This window comes from Leopardus geoffroyi, chromosome A3 (assembly GCF_018350155.1).
Source record: "Leopardus geoffroyi isolate Oge1 chromosome A3, O.geoffroyi_Oge1_pat1.0, whole genome shotgun sequence".
In the NCBI taxonomy this organism is placed as follows: domain Eukaryota; kingdom Metazoa; phylum Chordata; class Mammalia; order Carnivora; family Felidae; genus Leopardus; species Leopardus geoffroyi.
In genome coordinates, this window is record NC_059336.1 from 131,960,589 (window position 1) to 131,984,758 (window position 24,170).

Sequence of the window (24,170 nt, forward strand, 5' to 3'; positions counted from 1 at the left end):
CCTGGGGTCCCGTGCCGCCCCTCGCCCACCTGGTAGCTGTGTGACCTTGGGCCGACTCCCTGACTCTCTGAGCTCTGGTTTTCTCTGTCATGAACGGAGATACCAAGGTTCACTTCAAAGAGGTTTTGTGAGGGGTGAGTAAGATAATGGAGTATTTAGCGCAGTGGCTGACACTTAAGTGTTTTCCCGTTGATTTTATTTATTTCTTTATTTTTAGGACTAGTCAAGCTGATGTCTTTGCTGCTCACAAATCCCCTCATCTGTGTCTTGTGTTATTTGCCTACATTGCAACCCTCTTCCCTCCCCGACCTCACCTCTAATTTGGAGCTTAAAAATTGCAAAACAGGAGTGACTGGGAAGGTACAAAGCCTCTTCATTTGGGGGGCCAACTCTTTTGGCCCATCATGGCCAGGTTCTCCTCTTTGGCCTCTCCTTGCCCTTCATTAGCTCGGAGCTGTCATTCGTTCATACACCCAACATTTGCTAGGTGCCCAGTATATGCTGGGTAGTTGCGTGATCTGGGTTCCAAGAGCCTCCGTTTTCTCAGCAAAATGAGGGTCGTAATACCTATATCATGAGGTTGGAAGGCTTAAATGGCTCTAGGACCGTAAAGCACCTTTACGCTGCCTCGCACACAGTAGGTGCTCAACAAAGAGTAGCTTTCATCCGCATCATCGTGGTGAAAATGACTAAGCCACAGCCCTGCTGTCAGGAAGCTTAAAGTCCAAAAGCATAAAGAACCCCCCCTTCCAATGCACTAGCACAGACCTGCTGTGGTTCCTATGCTGGGAAGGTCTGCAAACCTCTCTCCTACAGACCCAGACGTGCTGGAGCAGACGTTTCACTGGCTACGAAACAATGAGTCTGATTATGCATGCATAGCACTGAAAAGGCAGCAAGCTTGCGAAGGTATGATTCATCACTGCCTGCTGCAGTAATTAGAAGTATTTTGGTTGGTTCTAGGTCAGAATGACCCAGTTTACTGCACCTTTTTTTTTTTTCTCACTGTGGAAGTCTGTGGTGAACTTTAAAACAAAGCTTGGGAAAAGATAACTGCTCTGTGGCTTTTGCTCAGAGGAAAGACATTATCGGCTCTGCTCCGCAGAAACAAGCCCTCATCACGGAAGCCATTAAGGCTCAGTCTTGGATTTTTCCAGAAAGAAGGACAGTCTGCATGGACCCTCCCACCACCCCTCTCAACCGGAGTTCTTAGAAACTCACCCGTCTGTTTCCCCAGCACCAAGTATAACATAAGTACCAAGAGAGTGTTCATTGGAGGAGTGCTCCTATAGGCAGTTAACTTTCTAAAAGTAAGAAAAAAAGAAAAAAAAAAGAAGAATGAATGACCCAAAATATGTGATATTTGCTAAACTCTCCAGGAATAAAGTAACATTTTCTACTTTATTCCTGCTGATGGTGACTCATTGGCAAAGATAGTGTCTACATGTGTAATATGACATGCTAAAGGACCAAAAAAAGCACAAAAGCCATAACAGAAGGCAGAGAAAACACACATAAGGATAGAAAGTTAGATCACTCACATCCTTGGCAACTAACAGAATAGTATCTTTTTTTTTTAATGCAATAGAAAAAAGACTGGAAGGAAATACATGAAAATTTTAACAGTGGATGTTTGGGGAAATGGAATTATAGACAAATGTTTTTTTCTACATTTTTTTTTTTTTTTTTACAAATGGTCACATGCATGGGGCGCCTGGGGGGCTCCGTTGGTTGAGCGTCCGACCTCGGCTCAGGTCATGATCTCGCGGTCTGTGGGTTCGAGCCCCGCGTCGGGCTCTGTGCTGACAGCTCGGAGCCTGGAGCCTGCTTCGGATTCTGTGTCTCCCTCTCTCCCTGCCCCTCCCCACTCACGCTCTGTCTCCCTCCATCTCTCAAAAATGAATAAACGTTAAAAAAAAATAATAAAAACAAAAAAAAACAAAAAAAAAACCCACAGATGGTCACATGCGGTTTGTATAAACACCTCTTGGGGATGAGGGGGCAGGATGCTAATCATGACATTCCATCAAGGTGGAGTCCACTGGGGGGCGCTGCACAATATGGGGCAGGTGAGGGGGGACTGGAGCGCTGGAGCCACACTGGCCTGACGCTGCCACTCCGCACCGGGCAGGTCCTGGCACCTCTGTAAAAGGGGAGCCCAGGCGAGGGGCCTCTTTGGCAGCAGCCTTCGGCTCTAGCTCAACAGCTACTCATGCGTTTCAGGGGACGACTCTCCTGGGGTAAACTGGACACCCTGCTCGTGGACTGAGTGGGGAGCAAACGTCCCCAGACTGGTCCTCCAATTCAGGCGCCGAGTCCCTGCTTGAAAGTGCCCCCTTAACACCAGCCCACTCACCTGTGGAACTCCTTCTCCCTGGAAATGGACCCACACAGGGGCCGACAAAGTTCAGAGCTGGGATGGGCGGGCTTGGACACAACTTCTCCGACCCAAGGGAGACCTGGGATGCCCCCGCTCCACAAAAACCAAAACTCACCGTCTTTCGAGGCCGGGCTCGGGTCCTACTCGCTCCAGGCAACCTCCCAGGATTGCTCCCATCCCCACTCTAACCCCTTTCTTTCTTTGAATTGTGCTTATTGAATCTGAGCAGATACAGAAGAACGTGTAGGAGATACTTGTTATGAAAACTCATGATACAACGAACAGCCATGGGCCTCCTCCTGTTTAAAAACAAGAACATCAGTGGATGGCTGGGTGGCTTAGGTGGTTAAGCTCCGACTCTTTGTTTCAACTCAGGTCACCATCTCATAGTTTGTGAGCCCACATTGGGCTCAGCACTGAAAGCGTGGATTCTGCTTGGGATTCTCTCTCTCTCCCTCTCTCTCTGCCCCAACCCAGCTGGCTTGCTCTCTCTCTCCAAATAAGTCGATGAATGAATCAATGAATGAATAAATATTTAAAACATTAAAAACAAGAACATCAGAACAGCTACCGAACCCTGGTGAGCTCCTTCCTTACCCCCACCCCCAGGTACCTGGTATCCTGAATCGTACTCTTCTCGCTTTACTGTACAATGTTAACAAATGTTTTCATTTAAATGTAATTTACTACTAACCTAAAATCTAACACAGATGTAACTTTCTTTTTTTCCTATTTGGCAAAGATCAACTTTAGGGTGCAGAAGAAACACCTGGAGGTCTTGTTAAAAAGAAGCTTCTGTCTCAGGAGGTCTGGGCTAAAACCTGAATTCAGCATTCCTGACAAGCTAGGTTCACTTAATTCTAATGTAGGTTTCAACCTAAGCAGCATGCTGTCCACTTCGACATTTTTAAGCTCTGGGCGAACGGACTCGCACTGTATGATTTTTCTTGACCTGCGTTTTTGCTCAGTACAACGTTCCCGAGATTCACCGCTGCCGTTGCCCATATCCGGGAGCCCCTTTCCCCCTGGAACAGCACTTTATTGTATGGACATCCTACGATTTGTTTTTCCACTCTGTAGTTGATGGCTATTTGAGTTACTTCTGAGTTTTGGTCTGTGTGTTATTGCAAATGAAGCCGATATAGACATCATCGTGCGCGTCTCCTGCTACGCACACAACCCACGAGGCTGCCACACAACCCCAGGGGGCACCGTTCACATTGTAGGCTGCGTAAACAGCGCCCCCTAGAGCAAAGAGGCTGGTACCAATTTAGGTTCCTCTCCTGGAGAACAAGCGTCTGGTTGTTCCGCGTCCTCATCCACCCTTGATGTTGTCAGACTTCCAAGTTTTACTCAGCTAGTAGGTGTGAAATGGTATCTCACTGTGGTTTTAATATGCATTTGCCTCTTTACAACTAAAGTTGAGCGTCTTTTCCTGCCTGTTAGTAGGAGATGTGAAATGGTAGCCCACTGTGATTTCAACGTGCATTTCCCTCTTTATAAGTGAAGTTGAATGTCTTCACGTGGTTAGCTGTTTTTCTCTTGCCCCTTTCTCAATTCTGAACTATCACTTCAGTTTACCTTGTCAAACCAAAACGAAGCTTCTGTGAATATTAGTATCTCATGTCTACTTTATAAATTCAGCCCCTGCCCTACAATATATTCTAGTTTCTCTTTTTACTGTTTTATGAGGTTTTTTCCCCTGATGGGGGTGAGGGGAACCACTCTATCTTCACAGGTTTACTAAAGATTTGGTGATTTTATTCTTTTAAATTCTCTATTTTTAGAATTTCTGCCCATTATTTTCAAAAGACAAAGATCCTCTGAATCCTGGTGAAAAGGAGTTTTCAAAGTCACTGTGGAAGCCAAACATACAAACCAGGGGAGAACAAAAATAATTGGTCTTCTGGTCATTTTTTGAAGGTAATAACCACCCTGTATGACAATTCTGTGCTTCCAGTGACCAAAGTCACATTTTAATAATGTTGAGAATTGCCCAAGCCAGTTGAAAAAAAAATTGTCAAGGGCTGATTCTTCCTCCAGTCAAATTACTGAATGACTTCCAATCTGAAAAAGTTATCTGGTCATTCTTTTCAAACAACTATCTACAGCCAGCAAAAAAAAAAAAAAAAAAAAAAAAAAAAAAAAAAAAAAGTAAAATTTGACAAATGTATATCATTTCATAAGAGTATTGGCATTAAGAGTTTCCCCCAGAAAATACAGAGTTTGTACCACTTAATGCATACAGATAGAGTAGAGCTTGGCAAAGGGCTTTACAAAACATTCAATAACCATAGGTTTTACAGCTAAAACGGAACTCGAAACTACCACCTGGTCCAACCCTCTGCCTTATAATAAACTGTTGTGTCATTTTATTTATTTTTTTTTTAAGTTTTTATTTATTTTTGAGACAGAGAGAGACAGAGCATGAACGGGGAAGGGGCAGAGACAGAGGGAGACACAGAATCAGAAGCAGGTTCCAGGCTCTGAGCCATCAGCCCAGAGCCCGACACGGGGCTCGAACTCACGGACGGCGAGATCGTGACCTGAGCTGAAGTCGGACGCTTAACCGACTGAGCCACCCAGGCGCCCCTGTTGTGTCATTTTAAAGACCTAGAACATTTAATGCAAGTAAATAATCCTGCTACTTTCAACGAGGGTGTTCACACTTTATAAACTTTTGTCTTTTATGGCTAGGTTGGAAAGGGATTTCTGCCACTAATTCACCTTGCCATAAATGTGAACTTGGAGTGGATGTAAAGCAATAGAAGATCTTCATCCTTGAAAAGTTACCATTCTCCCGTTCTACCAGGACAGTGACCCCAGGAATTTTGTCATCTGTTCCTCAGACACAGCAGCAAACACACAAACTCGGGCCCCTTCCCAGTGTGGACAGGGGAAAGAGGAGTGTCCAACCTAATCTCCGGGCCACTGTTTTCCCTGAGCAAGTTTCATAATTGACGGAACGTGGTTTTACAACCTGAAAAAGACTGATTCTGCAATCTTGTGGGTTTACTCTAGCCAACAGCTATTTGGTTGTCAATGCGGAAAGGAGATAAACCTACAAAAAAAGTTGAAGGAAAGGGAAATTAAGGGATTTAGTGTATCTATATCAGCAGAACAATAGACGTAGCAGACTTTGTTAAACTCTTGGTAGAATTAGGACTGGGTACCACAGCCTCCCAGGCCACCCTGCTTCTTTCCTTTACAACACACATCACACCAACAATTCACGCTTCAATGTCCGTCTTCCCACAAGACCATGAACTCTGTGAGGGCAAAGACCACATCTGTTTTGTTGATTACAGACTCTCTAGGGTCCAGCCCATACTGGCTGTCTCCATTTACTTCCTGATTGAATGAATGAGTGCAGTCCTGCCATTTAGATAGACAAAAGATCGTCCGGGAGCCACAAAGTCCATCTAATCCACCAGGCGCCCAAGTTTACTCTTGGATCAAGTTTCACCACAAGACATTTTTAACTCATTAGCTTGGTCCCTCATGCAATTCTCTTCCCAGAACTTCCCATAATAGCATCACCTTGACTTTTTGCCAACACCATCATGGAAAACGGCCGTATGGAACCGGCTTTGACATTTGCTTAACATTAAGTCCACTGTGTTACGATATCATTTCTATGCGACCCCACAACAGAAATTATTTTGAAAAGTTAATGCCAGGGAGAGAGAGTCCTTTCCCCTGAAGAACTGGTATGTTTCTCCCTTTCTGGTAATATGCCTGCTAACACTTCTCACTTCCCCATTTTGTACTGAGCACCAGATAAATAGTGATAAGTGCATACAAAAAATAGGCAATTACTAATTTCAGGAAAAACAGAAAGCTACATGGGAAAAAGGAAAACTAACAGTAGCACATACATGGCTCAGTTGTCAAAATGTTTACATGACCACAGTGATGTACACATTAAGTTGAGCTATCAAAAACTATAAATCACCATAATGGGAGGGTGGGGGCCAGGATGGATATATCTGTATGGGGAGAAGAGGGCATGTGTGAAAGAGAAAAATCCTTATCTTCCATATCAAGAAGTTAACAAATTTACCCCGAATTCAAAACTCAAGGAGCAGCAAAATCTGTTCTTCAGAAAAGTCAACACAATTACCAAAAGAATCAGTTAAAAGGATAGGAAGCGACTGCCTCCCGAAAACAAGAAAAAGAATGAAAGAGTGGTTAACTATAGAGAGTAAGACTGCAATTAGCATTTGACGTATAACACCTTTATTTATTCTTCACTAAAATTCTCATCTTATTTACATTAAGGCTCACTGACATTAAGTAACCAAGACCACACAGCTGGTATTCAATGCAGGTTGACTGAAATCCAAAGCTCATCATCTTTCCACTACATGATGCTCCCTTCTCCACTCTCCTCTCCTAAAGGAACTGACGACATAAAGAAAACTTAGAGCCACATGGTCTCAAAATGTCATAGGATGTAAAGAAAGAAGAAAAGTGGCAAAGATGAAGAGAGTGAAGAAGAATATTTAAGACCATTCATAAAGCTAGGGTCATATTAATCCACATGAACTCAAGCTTGACCCCAGGGGTTTTTTTTCTCCTAGAACAAGTCAAGTTGGCATTTATAAAAGTAAGCCTTTGATAAAAAAAAAAAAATAAACCCTGCCAAGTGTCTGATCCCTCTATGCAATGCTGGGAGAAGCCTTCAGAAGCACCAAACAGGAGGAATCACTGGGTCCCAGGGCAAGCTAAACTCAGAAGATCAATTAAGCCCACGCAGTGTGAAGTTTACAACCAAGAATCAGCCAGGGGGACCTCAGAGCACAGTGTACAAAGGATACCGTGAGTCAAGGAAGAGGGAAGATATGCCACAGACAGGGTCAGGCGTGGGGATATCTGGGCGAGAGTTCAGAACCAGGCCTTTCAACTGTGACGGGGTGTCGGGTCCATCAGCTGGCACGGCCTCCAGAGGATGGGCAGAGCTGTCTGCCGCGAGCTGCATGGAGTCCAGTGCCCATTCAGCCAGCGACAAGATGAGTGATGTGTTCTGGAAAGCACAGTATGAAAAGCAATGATAAGACGAAAGCAGACCAAGGCCAAATCTGTCCCAGACAACGAGGTCACGGCGACCTTCTGGGGAGAAGAGGATGTTCAGACAGAACGTGGTAGTGCAAGGCAAATGCAAAAATATCAATGTGTCATTTACAATCTTGCAGGGGCAGCTATTTTAAGGATTTGCTGTCCACCTGATAGGGATTGCACATGCACTGTCCCAGAGGCCACTTCTGCTGGGCATTTCACAGTCACTTCATTTCATCCTGTGCAGCCCTGGGAGACCAACAGGAGGGGAAACGTGAGGGCCAGAAAGAGGGCGTGTCCCGCCCAAGGACGTACAACTAGTAAAAGGCAGAGATGGGAGTTGGACACAAATCCAACACGGTTGCCGGCCGGGGACCCCTCCACCTTTCCTCTCGCCCACTTCAATCTTCTGGATCCTGAAGACATGAGCAAGACTCGGCCTCTGTTCTGCTCAACCCAGACCTCTGGCTACTGAGCCAGACCGGGGTCCCAGATCACACCCACCTCCCACAGAGAGGGTTCTGGCTGTCCCACACTCTGACTTGGCTTTGTCCCCAAGAACCTTCCCTTCTGCCTGGCCCGCCACCCAGCCTCTTGATCTCCAGTTGACAGCTCAAGCTGTGAGGCTGTGCGACCTGCCTCTAGTCCTGGCCTGCTCTGGTCTGGCCTTGAGCAGCCCCTACAGACCTTGAGAGAACTCTCTCCTTTTGTAGGTCCTCACCACATCTTACCGACAACGTCCAAATTGTCTTCTGTGACTAACACCTTCTAGCGAGAGAAGGGAGGAAAAGGGCGTGAATTTCCTATTTGAGCATTTATTTACTAGGAGTCTAAATTTCCACTAGCACATTTTTTTTTCAATGTTTATTTAACTTTGAGAGGGAGAGAGAAAGAGAGAGAGAGACAGAGCACAAGCAGGGGAGGAGCAGAGAGACAGGGAGATGGAATCCGAAGCAGGCTCCAGGCTCTAAGCTGTCAGCAGAGAGCCTGACGCGGGGCTCGAACCCACGAACCGTGAGATCGTGACCTGAGCCGAAGTCAGACGCTGAACCGACCGAGCCATCCAGGCGCCCCTCCGCTGGCACATTTAAAAAGCAATTCTGGGGCACCCGGGTGGCTCAGTCGGTTAAGCATCCGACTTTGGCTCAGGCCATGATCGCCCAGTTCGTGAGTCTGAGCTCTGCAACGGGCTCGCTTCTGTCAGCGCAGGGCTCGCCTCGGATCCTCTGTGCCCCTCTTTCTCTGCCCCTCCCCCGCTCACACTCTCTTTCAAAAATGAATGAAACTTTAAAAAAAAAAAAAAATCACGGCACCTGGGTGGCTCAGTCGGTCGAGCGTCCGACTTCGGCCCGGGTCATGATCTCACGGTTCGTGGGTTCGAGCCCCGTGTCGGGCTCTGTGCTGGCAGCTCGGGGCCTGGAGCCTGCCCCGGACTCTGTGCCTCCCGCTCTCTTTCTGCCCCTCCCTCACTTGCTCTCTGTCTCTCTCTCTCTCTCTCTCTCTCAAAAATGAATAAACATTAAAGAAAAAAAAAAGAGTTCTTCAGCTGAGCCTGTATGAACCCCAAGAAAAGACTTGCCTACGTACGTACTTAGAGTGCCTCCATTCTGTGCCAGGCACTTTGAACCAATCGGTCGAATGGACAGTGACAATTCAGAGACCCCAAAGCCATGAGCTGTGCACCTCAGCCCACCAGGGGCAGAAAGGCAGGAGCGGCCTCTGTGATCAGCAGTGCACCCTGTGGGTCATCTGGAATAGGAAGCAGGAAGGAGACGGGCCAGAGATACCCAAAATAGCAGGGTTTTACCCAGTCCCTCCTGTCCTTCAGGTCTGACTTTGAATCTACAACTTTGGGACTTCTGCCTAGGACGCTGGACATCTAGCCAAAGGGATGGATGTCCCTCACAGCCCAAGGGTGGTAAGACCTCTGCGGGTTGCCCGGTTACTGCGTCTAAGCAAAGACACACTTTGTGAAGTCTACGTTTGCGTGGAGGTTCCAATCAACACACTTTTGTGGAGCTCCTACTAGGGCAACCCAAGGCCAAACAGCGGTTTGTTTTCAAGGTAAAGGGGCATGGAAAACGTTACAGGCAGCACAAGGCAGCAAACGAGAAACCGTATGCATTTTTTGCATTTGATAAGACTTTCACATAAATTTGCAAGTAGACTTCTTTACACGGTAACATCGATTCTGAGGTAGAAGCATCTCCATCATGACCACTGGAGCAAAAGTATTTGTAGCCGATGTTGTGTCTCAGCCCTCAATGCTTGAAGGAGAAACTCGACTGGGTTCAGGGACACGACGTGAGCAGAGGTCAAACATCTGAGTTTATTGCAAGGCAGCTTTTCAAATCAAGGTAAACTTGCAAAGACAGAGGTCTGCCTGGGACACGATTGCTTCATCTTTCAAAACTGGACGGACTAACACATTCCAAATTGTTCTTCGCCTTGAATACAGATCAGTCCGTTCCAAGAGGAGTCCAGCGTGAACTTACACCTGACTGGTAGGTGTTGAGCCTCCGCTATGAGCCCGGCACCAAGGACGAAGCAGAGGCAAGGCAGCTGGATTAGGACAGGCACCAGAGCCAAACTGCCCGCATCCGAGACCCAGGTCCCCACCTGCTAACTGCGCGACCTTGAAAACGTTACTTACTCGCTCTGTACGTCAGTTTTCTCATCTGTAAAATGAAGATAATGCCCCCCACCAAAGATGACCCTACTCTACTCCCTGGAATCTGTGACCGTCCCCTCCCGTGGCAAAAGGGACTTTGCAGAAGGGATTAAAGTTACAGACTTTGAGACTGGGAGATTATTCTGGATTCTCCAATAGTCATCTAGTCGCACGAGTCCTTAAAGGAGGAGAACATGTATCTGTGGTTGGAAAGAGATGAGACAAGAGAAAGAAGAAGGAGAAGAGCAGCAGGAGGGAGAAGAGACGGAGGAGGAGGAGGGAGGAGGGGGAGGGGGAAGGGATAAGAGATTCCAAGTGGCAAAGGGACTTGACCAGCCACTGCTGGTTTTGAAGATGGACGAAGGGCTGAGCCAGAAGATGCGCAAAGCCTCTTGAAACTTCAAATAGCCCTCAGCAGACAACCTACACCAGAATTATGCCAACACCACAAATGAGCAAGGAAACAGATTCCTCCTTGAACAGCCCGAAAGGAACACGGTCCCGCTGACACCTTGGCTTTGGCCTCCGGCGACCAATTCTGGACTTCCGACCTCCAGAATCGTGAGCCATACCTGAGTTTTTTTGAAGCCCCTGTATTCAGGGTATTTTGTTACAAGAATGACAGACAGGAAACTCATACTCTACTGCAAAGGGTTGCTGTAGAGATGAGAAGAGTTTAATCTGTAAGACATCTGAAGCAGGACTTGCTTGTAAGTACTTACCTCATCATTTAACTTTCTAGAGGGCGAACAAGATACAGTTCACATTTGCACAGAACTTCAGTCTTGCAGGGGAGGGACCGTCATACAGACGGTCTTCATAAAGACCGTCGAACGTGGTCCCAATGCCTTCCGTTAATGAGGCAACGAATGGTAACATCTAAATAACCCTTACTACAATGGTACAGGTTCCATCTATACTCTCTGGAACTATATTCAACTACTGGTCTGATTTAAAGAAGAAACAAATCAGGGCACCTGCATGGCCCAGCCGGTTAAGTATCTGACTTCAGCTCAGGTCGTGATCACAGTTCATAAGTTCGAGCCCCACGTCGGGCTCTGTGCTGACAGCTCAGAGCCTGGAGCCTGCTTCGGATTCTGTGTCTCCCTCTCTCTCTGCCCCTCCCCCACTCACCCTCTGTCTGTCTGTCTCTCTCTCTCTCTCTCTCAAAAATAAGTAAACATTAAAAAAATTTTTTAAAGAGAAAACAAATAAATGCTTTTCTGTCTAAAGGTTTTCAACAAGACCTCCCAGTAAGGTAAGACTTCTGAGGGTATCTTTCATGTAAAAAAATCACCTGTTTCTATCTTATGCTTAAACCTTTTTTTTTCCATTTCACTCTATTCACCTCATTGGACCTGGATGAGTTGCCCAAGTGCTATTCAAACTGCCACCAAAATGTCAACAGAGTCTAATGTAAGTTGTTTTCACAGGTTTTAGCCTTGGCTAAATAAAGCACCTGGCTAAGGCCAGGACCGGTCAAATGATGTGCATGAAGGCCCCCACGCTCCCCAAAAGCAGCAGCACGTCCCAGAAGCACAGACAAAATCTCATCCTGTACGATCCACCCTGGAATTCTAAAATTCCAAACGCACAGTCTGAGACACAAATGAGAAGCCCCCCGAGGGACGCAACAGCGACTTTTCCTACTGAAGAGAAAAGAAAACGTCGTCACATTACCTGCACCGTCCAAATTTGCCTACAGCATGACTTTCTCCTATGCTAAAACGTTTTCATGTGTTCGTTTTCAGCTCTCAATGACTGTGAAGTGATAAACTCCCGCCCGAAAGGATTCTCTCTCGCGCTCCTCCTGACCTTGACATTAGACACCTATCTGGAAAGAGGCCCCCTGCTTCCTCAGCGGGGTGTCCACACCAGATTGCGGCGATAAAAGAGAACTATTGCCAGTAATTGAGTATGCGTTGACCGTTTTGTTAGAGTTGCTGGTTCCTTTTTTCCCTTTGCCCTTGAAGAGACAGCACGACACAACCTCTAGGAAAAAGCCCACAAACGAGAGGAAAAGAAAAACCACAACCCCTCCTAAGAAAACTCTCTGGGTCTTGCCAAGTTACCAGCACCTTTTAGTTACTCCTAAACGTTTCACTATCAGTTGCTAAACGTGACAGAAACAAGAATTACATGAACACGTTAAAACAAAAGATCACAAGCCTAAACTAGACTCAGACTGATACGTAAAACAAGATGGGAGTGCAGGTGTAGGAGAGTCCCTTTGAACAATGCCTCCTGGGGAGGAAGCCAACTTCCACTGGGGGAAGAAATAACAAGCACTTTAGTTTGTTTTCAATAACGGAGTGGGTAAGGTGGCCATCACTGTCACCTTTTGTACAGAGAATGAAACAGATGGATCACACAGGACCACGTAGGCTTGATTGTCTCTACCTTGGCACACCTGTTCCACCATCGGTTTCCAGAAACTCACAAAACAGGAATGTCAAGAAACGTGAATTTCAAATTGTATGCTTTCCAGAAGCCCGGAAGTTTCCAATAAAATGCTACGACAGATATTTCATATATGCGTTTGGAGGAAGCCATGACCCGTTGTGGACTGCCAAAACAAGAAATGGGAAAATATCTGCAAACATAATAAGGAAGTGCCGGAAAAGTGACTCCCCCGTTGAACGAAGTTGGTCGTAAGTTACACCGGAAAAACAACTGGTAATGCGCAGATTTTTGTTAACAGGATAATTTCTTGGAGAAAGAACGGACTTTGAAATGGGCCAGGAGATATGCTGTAATTCCTTACAACTTCGTAGTAAAGGACTTGTTGCTATTCCAAAGTACATGCTGCCTTGTGATACCCGTGATCATAGCCTGGGGCCACCAAGAATGCAGAGTGACCCCTTCCAGGGGTGGTGGGAGGACCATGAACATATTTATTAATCGGCAAGGATAGTAATTTCCATATGCTATCTCTTGTTCTCCTGCTCGATTATTTTACAGGTGACGAGCCAAGATTCTGAAATTTACCAGGGCCCCCAAGAGTTCAAGCCCTGAGTCAAGCCCCACGCGCAGGACAGACACCTGTGGGCGTGGACAGACATGGCAGGCCCCCTGCGGTCTGGGACTCCCCGTGTCCGTCCACACCCACGACAAGTGCAAAGCTGCCCTGACCTCCTCACTATCCATGCGGGCAAATTCTCCCAATCACGCCGACATCACTTCTAAAAAATCTGCTCCCGGGAAAACAGGCGTTGAACCATATCCTCTGGGTTGGTCTACAAAGATATGACTCGATTCAGAACACAAAATCCAAGCTGAGGCCAAGCGTCTCCTGTCAGGGAATGGGTCACCCAGTTAGCACGTTTTCAACCCCCTTTGGGCTGCCCAGATACGAAAGCTCGAGGAGGAAATCATTTGGGGGAGGTCCCTAAGTCCAGCAGGGTGATGTCCCGTGGATCTGAAGTAACGTACGTAATTAACGTGCCCAAGTTTGTCCCGGGAACTAGCTTCTCAGCAGGGTGAAGTGAACCACAGATCAGACGTAAGGGGTGTACGTACACAGGGGTGTACCACCTTGGGAGAAATAGAAGAAGCCCCCCCACACCTCCATGCCTTTGCCCCTGTGCCCCCCCCCCCACCTCCCATGTCACTGTCTGTCAAAGCCTTAAGCACCTTTCAAGTCAAGAAGGGAACTGCTACGGGTTAAATGGGTGCCCCCAAAACTCATACGTCGAGGTCCTAACTCCTAGGCGCTCAGAATGTCCCCTTATTTGGAAATACAGTGGCTGCTGATGGAATTATTTAAGATGAGATCATGCTACAGAGGCTGGACTCCTAATCCAGTATGACGGGCGTGCTTACAAAACAGGGGACTTAAAACACAGACGCGCACACAGGGAGAACGCCACGTGAAGACTGCAGTCAGGCTGTCGGGAACCAAGGAACCACCAGAAACTGGGAGAAGGGCCTGGAACAGATCCCTCCTAGTGCTTCAGAGGGAGCACGGCCCTGCCGCCACCTTGACCTTGGACGATGAGGCGCCAGAACTGTGAGAGGATACATTTCTGTGGTTTCAGCTATTCAGTTTATGGTACCCTGTTACGGGAGTCCAAGGAAACTAATACAGGGAGTATCTTATTCCATTTAGGCCCCTTTAACAAAATACCACGGACTGTGCGGCTGGTAAACAACAAATTTATTTCTCCCAATTCTGGAGGCTGCAAGTCTGAGATCAGGGGCCAGCGAGGATGGGGGCTGGTGAGGGCCCTCTTCCGGGCTGCAGACGGCTGCCTTCTGGAAGAAGTCTAGCAGAGGGGTGAGGGAGCTCCCTGGGGTCTCCTGCACAAGGGCGAGTCCCATTCGTGGGGCTCCGCCCTTGCGGCTTCGTACCTCGCAAAGGCCCCACCGCCCAATACCGTCACATTAGGGGGTTAGGTTTAAAAACAGGAATCTTGGAGGGGGCACACATCCACTCGATAGCAATGGCTTAAACCTCATCTTCGCTAAGAGGACCTTCCCAGGCTCCCCCACCAACAAGAAAACGGGGATGCCCTGCCCTGCCCTGCCCTTTGTTACAGGGGTCCCCTTTTCAAACAAGAGACCGCACACTCCCTGCACGGTGGGGAGAAGGAACTTTCGTGGCACGACCCAAAACGAAAAACTGGGCCAAATCCCTCTGTTGGGACTTTGAACCCAGAAGATGCAGGTGGGGGCGGGGGGGGGGGGGGGAACAGGAAGACACAGGTGCACGTGCTGCTGCTGAATCACGATGGTGGCAGAGCACAGGACCCAGAACCGCAAGCTCCTACGTCAAGGACCCAGACCGGCCTTCAACCCAGACCCACTCAGTCTCGGCCTGGGGGCAGCCAGCCCATGACGGTGCTGTCCCCCACCCCGTGCCCCTCACGGCAAAGCCCCTCACCCGAGTTGACTTCAGGGGATCTCGATTTCTTGGGCAAATGATGCAAAATTAAAAAGCCTAGTCTCTCGGTGCACTCACAGGCACCGCCGTCGAGCAGGGGATTTGCCAGCACCCGGCAAACCCCGGAGAATGAAGGGAACACGGAAGTCCTCAGCCCGCTTCCACGTCTGGCGACTGACCGAGAGCCTGGCACCCGGCAGCGCTCAGCAAACACGGCTCGAAATTCATCTCAGTGCAGCCATGCCAGGCGGGTGCCCACCAGGCAGCCACCCAATGGCTCTGTAAGGTGTGACGGCTCCGGAGACCGGGCTGGCCCCACATCTCGGCATCCTGGGGACCGGCACGAACACCCATCGAGGCGTCAGCTTTGCCCAGGGAGGGAAAGGTACTCAGTGCTGGTCCTGGGGTAGCCACCACATACTCATGACATGCCAAGGGGCCAAGATGGCCACGTTTGGGGGACAAGACCAGGGAGAAACAGGGGCGCTGGTTGGCTCAGTCGGTTTAAGTGTCTGACTCTTGGTTTCGGCTCAGGTCACCATCTCATGGTTTGTGGGTTCGAGCCCCGTGTCGGACTCTGTGCTGATGGTAAGGAGCCTGCTTGGGATTCTCTCTCCCTCTCTCTCTCTCTCCCTCTCTCTCTCTCTCTCTCTGCCCCTCCTGAGCGCTCTCTCTTCCTCTCAAAATAAATAAATAAACAACAAAATGAAATAAAATAACATGGGAGAAACAGGGTAGGTACTACCGAAATTTATAGAGAAGGGACAGCAACGAGAGTTAGAGAAGTCTGGAAGGCTGGACTCCAGCATCCTGATGCTTCCCCCTCCGTGCCTCCTCACTTCCAATCGGGGAGCAGGTCTTTGTAAGGCCTTTCATCATCTTTCTGGCTTATCCACTTTATACCTCAGAACCTGTTCCTAATAGCTAACCTCAATCCCTCTTCCAATCAAGCTCATTTCTCATTTTTTTTTTTCAACGTTTATTTATTTTGGGGACAGAGAGAGACAGAGCATGAACGGGGGAGGGGCAGAGAGAGAGGGAGACACAGAATCGGAAACAGGCTCCAGGCTCCGAGCCATCAGCCCAGAGCCCGACGCGGGGCTCGAACTCACGGACCGCGAGATCGTGACCTGGCTGAAGTCGGACGCTTAACCGACTGCGCCACCCAGGCGCCCCTCTCATTTTTTTTAAACGCTTATGTATTCTGGGGAGAGACAGAGTACAAGCGGGGTTGGGTGGGGATGGGGGCCAGAGAGAGAGGGAGACACAGAATCGGAAGCACGATCTAGGCTCCAAGCTGTCAGCACGGGGCCCCACACGCGGGGCTCGAACCCACGGACGGCGAGACCATGACCTGAGCTGAAGTCAGACGCTTAACGGGCTGAGCCACTTAGGGTGCCCCAAACCCATTTCTCATCTTAAATTTGGAACCCAACCGATATGTGATCCATTCATTTATCCAACAAATTTGCTCGGGGCCCTCTATGTACCGGGCACGCTAACATCAGGCACGTTAGCTGGCTTGAAGAGCCCCAGCAGTAACGGAAGACGCTAAATATGGCACAGTAGCAAATAACACTTAGGGAAAAACACCCCACTCAGCTGGGAAGGAGGAGGTCACACAGACAGCCTAAAAGAGCTGGTACCTGGGTTAGGGAGGCGAGCCAGACGGGACCAGGCAGGAACAGAGCCTTGGGGCAGAGGAAGACTCCAGCATCACCCCGGGAAGGGGAACAGTCAGGTCCCGCAGGAAGGCAAAGGTATGGCGGGCGGGCCGGGGGAGCAGGGAGGAAGAGGGGCAAGCCTGGCCACGGAGGCGGGCGCTCCAGGACACAACCTCCCCCCCCCCCGCCCCGAATCCACAGCCTGGCTCATCCGGGTAACCCTGGGTCACTGCGCACACCAAAGAACCTTCCAGACACATGAGCAGAGAAGAAAGCTGGAAACATAAGTGGGCCCAGATGGGTAAGGAGCTTGGTCTTGACTCAACAGTCAAGGTCGGAAAAGCCCCGTGCCCTGTTCCGAGAGTCCCCAGGTGGAGGGGCTTCCCAGAGCAATGCTGCCAGCCTCGCGGCCCTCGCACACTACACAGGTGATGGCAGCCACTGCTCTTGGTGGCTCAGGTCATGATCTCCTGGTTCTGTTCGAGGGATCAAGCCCCGTGTTGGGCTCTGCGCTGACAGGGTGGAGCCTGCTTCGGATTCTCTCTCCTTCTCTCTCTCTGCCCCTCCCCTGCTTGCACACACTCTGTCTCTCAAAATAAACAAACGTGAAAAAAAGAAGAAAAAAAGAAAAGAAACAACCTCATATCTTCTTGGAGAGCCCCAGGCACAAAGATAACGATGTCTGCATTCAACCATTTTTTTCTGCTCACCACGTTTCCTCTTATCGTGCCCAGACTTTGAGCTCTTTGACAGCATGGTCTCTATCTGACTCAACCTCTGTTACCTCAGCACTGGCCACAATACCAGGAACACTGTATACTGTTTGGAGAACGTTGAATAAGGGATTGAGTAATGAGCAGATAGGCAAATGGATGGATGTGCGGGTGGGTGAACAGGTGGGTGGGTGGGTTAGTGGATGGATCAGCAGATGAAAGGTTGGACAGATGGATGGATTAATGGATGATGAAAGGTTAGAGAGATACATGGGCAAATGGATGGATGAATGGATGGATGGATGGATGGATGGGTTGGTGGATGGATGGATGGATGGATGGGTGGGTGGGTGGGTGGATGGATGTTCTTATATTTTTAAAGCAAGACTGAGAACCCTCAGTTAATTACAGTCATCAGGAAATGGGCTCCTGGGGGACCTCTTAGTCACCCTTCAAGGTTCTTCCAACCCAACGCTACAGAAGTTCAGAACAGAGTGGCTAAGAAGATTAAGGAAGGCTTCCTGAAGGAAGTAGGCCTTGAAGGGTGATTAAGAGGTTTCCCAGGGGCCCAGGGCTGTGCTAGGGATTCAGGGAGTCCAATTATGGCAAAGATCTTGAATGTCGATCCTGGAAAAATTAATTACAACAGCCAAAATGCTTAAAACCTCCTTCCCTGAGGAGCCCATCCTTCCGTTCTTAGACTGAAATCCCTCAGGAACGACATAGAGCCTTACTCTCCCCACACTGGGACTAAGTTTTAATTTTTTTTTTAACATTTACTTATTTTTTTGAGAGAAAGAGACAGAGCATGAGCAGGAGAGGGGCAGAGAGAGAGAGAGAGAGAGAGACACAGAATCTGAAGCAGGCTCCAGGCTCCACGCTGTCAGCACAGAGCCTGACGCGGGGATCGAACTCACGAGCGGTGAGGTCATGACCTAAGCCGAAGTTGGCTGCCCAACCAACTGAGCCACCCAGGTGCCCCACACGCTGGGACTAAGTTAAAGACGCCCACCCCTCTCTGTCAAGGAGATGAGCCTGTGGATCCCCAATGGACCCACCAGAACAGATGCAAAAACATCCTTCCTTGGAAAAACAAAGAGAATAGGTTAATCTGTAGAGCTTTCTAGAACGATATATAGAAATGTCCCATTTATGAATAACAGGAAAACAATCTGATCCAATTCAGCCTACTGGTTTTAAACTTTCCTTTCCAGCTCAAGACCAGGGAAGCTCTGACTTTATCAAAGTCTCCCGTCCCAGGGAGAGGGTTTGATAAAAGAACCTATAACCATCTCCCCACACAGCCCTTCCCTGAGTTCTTTTACCCAGGCAGCTCCAGAAACAGGAGGCGGGTCACTTTGACCTGATTGTCTTTGTCTATAAATCTTAAATCGCGTCCACTTAGATAAAACATAAAACCAGCGAGGCTGCCTAAAATGTCTCGAGTTGCTGGGAAGAGGCATTTCTTTCATGCTTTTAAGAGGATCCTTCGGATCTAGCGCTGGGTCACTGAGCACCGGCGTGTGGGAGGCACGGCTTTGTCTTCTATGAGCCTTTAGGTGGCCTCTGGAGGTAAGAGGTCTCAGGGAAAGGGACTCAGAGGACCCACCACTTTGCTCCAGCCCAGCCCAGGAAAGCTCATTGTGCCTTCCACCAAAACGGAGCGTGCCTCAATCCTCAGCCCTACAAGACTAATTTTCTTCTCAAGCCTTAGGAAACATGCAAACCTCCCCTTCCCCAGATGTTTTCAAGAAAATCCTGGCAGCAGTCGCATCTTTGTAGTGTGTTACTAAATGCGCCGGGCATAGCACGGAGTTAAGTACTCCCTAAATATTTGTTGAGTGAATTAGTTTTTCTTTATAGGAAAAGGGTTGCTTCTCTGATTTACTACTTCAGCCCCAGAAAAGTTATGATTTCTTTCTTCGACTTCTACGAAATTAAATGATGGTCCTAAGAAACGAGGTCTTCCACAGAAACCAGTGGTCGACAGAGCACCTAGAAAAAAGGGAGCGTGACCTCGAGGCCCCGTATTGTGGCCAGAATGTGATTTGCTGAGGTGGTTGCAAAGCGGGGTGTGGTCAACCACCTTAGGAAGAAAAAAAAAAAAAATGTGGGAAGAACAAATACAAAAAAATATAACAATCTAAGTCTGATAGAATTAAATCTGATAGAGATTTAGAACCGGTGCTCCTCCCACAGCATTTGAACGTTAAAAAGAATCCAGAGACAGCATCGCTAGAGGTGACAACGGCACAGAATTGCGAATGTACTAAACGCCGCTAAAATGTTCACTTTTAAATGGTTAACTGTACGTTACATAAATTTCACCTCGATTAAAAATTTAAAAAAATTTTTAAAAAGGCTTCGCATTTCTGGCACCGGTTCCGAGGGTAACTCCACCACCTTGTGCTGTGGAAACGTCACCAGCTGTGGGCTGGAAGTCACCTCATAACAGAGCACGTGAGACTGAACCAAGATGCTTTTCTAGGGACACAGAGGGCAAAGTGACGGGCAGCGAGGAAAGTCTCACCGACGGTGATGGTGGTCACACCCACAGAGGTCCTCGCAGTGCGTCGGGAACTGGGCATGCGCCTGGGGTGTATTATCTCATTTAATCCCCATGACATCCCTAAGAAACAGGACTACTGTTACTCCGCCAGCTCACGGTTGGGGGTACCCATCCAAGTATCGATGTATCTATGAGGAGTGTCTGTTCTGGACCACATGTGGGTCCGCTGCTTCATTAGGAATGGTCCCTGTCCCCAAGAAGCTGTCTCGGGGTGGAAGGGAGCAGGCGAGTCCACGCAGAAGGAGGAGGCAGCATAGCAGTGGAGAGTCCTGGGAACAAAGGCGGCATGAGAAGCAGGTGCTGTGCTCATCCCGCACCCCCACCCCCGAATCCACCCTAGTTCGAGCCAACCTTGCCCTGAGTTCACAGTCGTCCACCTGGAATGCCATCCCCTGCCCCGTCCCCACCCCCTCATTGGTTTTCAGGGACGTAGAGCCAATGTGCCTGGGTTGGATCCCCAGTTCTGCCTTTACTGGCTATGTCGCCTTGGGGGGGAAGACTCGACTTTCTTTGAGCCTCAGCTCAGATAGGAATGATGGTGTAACGCCAGAAAGGCTATGACCTCTGCAAAAATGTTGGATGGACGTGGACAGAGAATGACCTTCACCAAAGTCTGGCTCCCCAAGGCCATTCACAGGGAAAAGCTTTGTTCTCAAAGAGACTATGGGAGGAGGTGAGCCTGGGCCTCACGCTGAGGCCCAGCTTACAGGAGCCAACTCAAAGGGATGCCACTGGCCAGAGGTGGGCACTATAAGCACCAAAAACAATCATCACCTCACCGAATGGGGCCCTCTGAATGTGTTAACAATCCATACGTTCATTCAAAACACAACAACGACCCTCCCTGGCCAACTCTGGAGGATGCTGGGAACAAACCCATTATTCTGAAACCTGGTAGATAAAGAGAAGGAGCCAAACACTTTTCCTGCTTCTCCCACCTAAACTGTATTGTAGAGCAGCCAAAGAGTGATGAGAGAAAGTCCTCCGTAAGGATGCCAGCAGCTGGGTGGCCGGGTGGCTGAGTCGGTTAAGCATCCGACTCGTGATTTCAGCTCAGGTCACCATTTCGCGGTTTGTGCGTTCGAGCCCCACATCAGGCTCAGCACTGCCAGCGCAGAGCCAGTTTGGGATTCTCTCTCTCCCTCTCTCTCTCTGCCCCCCTCCCGTTCATGTTCTCTCTCTCAAAATAGGTAAGTAAGCATGAACAAATTTTTAAAAACAAAATAAATTAAAAAGAATGCTAGCAACTACGTGAAGAAGGAATTATAAATCAGGGTATCATTATTTTGCAGACCCTAATGAAATCAGGATCTTGGCTGTGACCATCAGCAGTGGCTAAATCCAGTGCTGAAAGGCTGATGGCGAGTTTTTGTTTTTTTTTTAATTTTTTTTTTTCCAACATTTATTTATTTTTGGGACAGAGAGAGACAGAGCATGAACAGGGGAGGGGCAGAGAGAGAGGGAGACACAGAATTGGAAACAGGCTCCAGGCTCTGAGCCATCAGCCCAGAGCCTGACGCGGGGCTTGAACTCACGGACCGCGAGATCGTGACCTGGCTGAAGTCGGACGCTTAACCGACTGCGCCACCCAGGCGCCCCTGATGGCGAGTTTTTAAGTGGATAGATCAGGCTCACGATGCCTGGACCCATTGGACCCGTGGGCTGATCCCAACATCACAGAGGGGGACAACCAGACCCAAGGTGCCTTCCGTGGTGATGCAAGATAAGGTCCAAATCATCACTTGGACATCTCTGGCCAAACACTGGACCTCTGCATCAAGCTACCAATTTACTGCACACACAGGGGGAAAGGTAGATATTAAACAGCAGCCCGCGGATGCAATCGATAAATCCAGAAAGCAGGGGACTGCAAGAGACAAATGACCTGGTGTTCTCAACAAATAAATGGCAAGGAGACACAAATAATAACAAAGGAAGAACTTATCTTCCTAAGATAAGGACTTTTCAATAAATTGCAACATACGGCCCTTGTTTGGATCCTGATTCCAACAAGCAAACCAACTGCAAAAACACCCTAAAGATACATCCGGGGAAACCGAATCCTAATTGGACAGTTCTGATCATAAGGAATTACTGTTAATTTCTTCTTTAGGTGTGGTCATGGCTTCTTGAAAAAGAGAATCCCTTTAGAGATACCCGCAAAAGTACTTTCAGGTTGGTTTTGTTGTGTTTTGTTTTGTTTCTGGTAATTGAAGTTGGGTGGAACTGAATTGTGTTGACACGCAACGTGGCGTTCGTTTCAGGTGTGAAAACCCAGCGACTCAACAAGTTCGTGTGTCACGTGATGTTCACGAGGGTGGCTGCCACGGTCACCTTACAACCCTATCACAAAGCCACTGACCACACACACTCCACTGTTCCACCGCGGAAGTACGTTTGGATGCAACCGCGTATCCGGCATTTGCCTTACAATAACCCAGCAGGGAAAAGAAAGCTGTTTGAGGCGCGGTGGGATAGACACAACAGGATTTCCACGGGTTGCTCATTTTTTTTGAGATGCGAAATGCTTATGTGGAGGCTCGTTATGAGAATTCTTCTTTCTTTTGTGTACGTTGACAATTTTCCAGATTGAAGGCCGAAAAAAGAGAAAAGGCAGATTTGGCCCCGGGGCTCCGGGATTTAGGGGGAAGTGGTCATTTCTGGCAAGTCAGTGGTCAGTCGGTCTGGACCGACTTTCCAGGTGCTCTGTGCTCCAGGAGACACCCCCGAGGGCATTCCCGGCAGGCGGGGGGCAGGCGGGGGACTCTGTTCCAGCAATGACTGGCTCTGGAAAAACATCGTCTTCAACATGGTTGAGGCCACATCTCTCTGGTTTATATTGGCTCCAAGATGATGTTTTGTTTTCTTTTGTTTTCTTTGCTTTTGCTCTAAGCATAGGTTTAGACTACGCTGTCCCGGACGGTGACTGTTTGTTCCTGGAAGGACTGTGCGTGTTCTTGTTTGGCTGGCTACCACGCAGAAGTCGGTGTGGCAATCCAGAGACGTCAGGAAGGATGTGAAGCCAGCCTTCCCTGGGCCACGTGCAGGGCAGAGGGGAGGCCGCTTGTGTGGCCGCTGAAGAGCCGATAGGGTACGGCTGTGCTAGGAAACGAGCTCCGGGAAACACTCCAGGGTCACACTCCTGTGTCCCAGATGCATGGGGTGGGGAGGGGCGGCTGTGGGGTCAAGGCCAGCCCTGGTTGAAAGGACTGAGGTTTCTCCCCGGAAAGAATCAGAAATTCCAGCTGCCGAAGGTCCCTAGAGAAGGAAGATCTAGTGATGGAAAGTGGGCACGAAGAGCCTGGTACGCAGTATTGGGGCCACGGTGGGCACAGGGCTGGAGACCTCCTACACTAGGAAAGTGGGCTAGAAGCTGGCTAGAAGCCTCTGGAAACAATGACATCCACTATGCAGTTTGGTGCCTTCCAGGTTAGAAATGCCTCCAGGGATCGTTTCTTCCACACATCATTGTAAAGCAACACAACCCAGGTTTAGATGACTTACAGAACTAGGCAGAGACCAGAATCCCCACTTGAAGTAATTCAGGAGAGCACGAAACAGACGTTTGCTCCTCCACCCCAAGGCCAGTACGGCAACAGCAGCAACAGTTCCCAAATTCCGTGGTCTGGGGATCCCCGCCTAGTGGAGGGGCAGGACAGGTTTGGTAGGGACCTGGGGGGGGGGGGGGAGGCGGGGGAGGGACTCTGAGAAGCAGAAGGTGCCATGGGACTCCTGTATCAGCCATAATAATACCCATTTCCCGGAACAGCAAGTTCCGGACGAGTTCTCGGAAACAGTAGCAACAGCAAGAAGTGAAACGATGCAGGTTCACTTTAATTGTTTTTTTTTTTTTTTAACGTTTATTTATTTTTGAGACAGAGAGAGACAGAGCATGAACGGGGGAGGGTCAGAGACAGGGAGACACAGAATCCGAAGCAGGCTCCAGGCTCCGAGCTGTCAGCACAGAGCCGGACGCGGGGCTCGAACCCACAAACTGCGAGATCATGACCTGAGCCGAAGTCAGATGCTTAACCGACTGAGCCACCCAGGCGCCCCAATCGTTTCTTGATTTCAAACGTAATGCACCTGATCTCGTGGCCAGACCGGAGTAGACAGTCCCTGCAGGGCCGCTTTCGTCGTTACTATTTATTCTCCCTGTTTCGTTGTTGCTGGTGCGAGAGACCCTCCGTGAGGAAATGTCAGTGCTTCTCCTGCTACCTGCTCGGCAAAACT

General features: G+C 48.8%; 1 protein-coding gene across 3 annotated transcripts in view; it reads right to left on the bottom strand.

Annotated features, from left to right (window-relative positions):
• Nucleotides 1–24,170, bottom strand: part of GREB1 (growth regulating estrogen receptor binding 1) — a 147,118-nt gene that overhangs the window by 98,136 nt on the left and 24,812 nt on the right. The gene's annotated exons all lie outside the window — the stretch shown is intronic.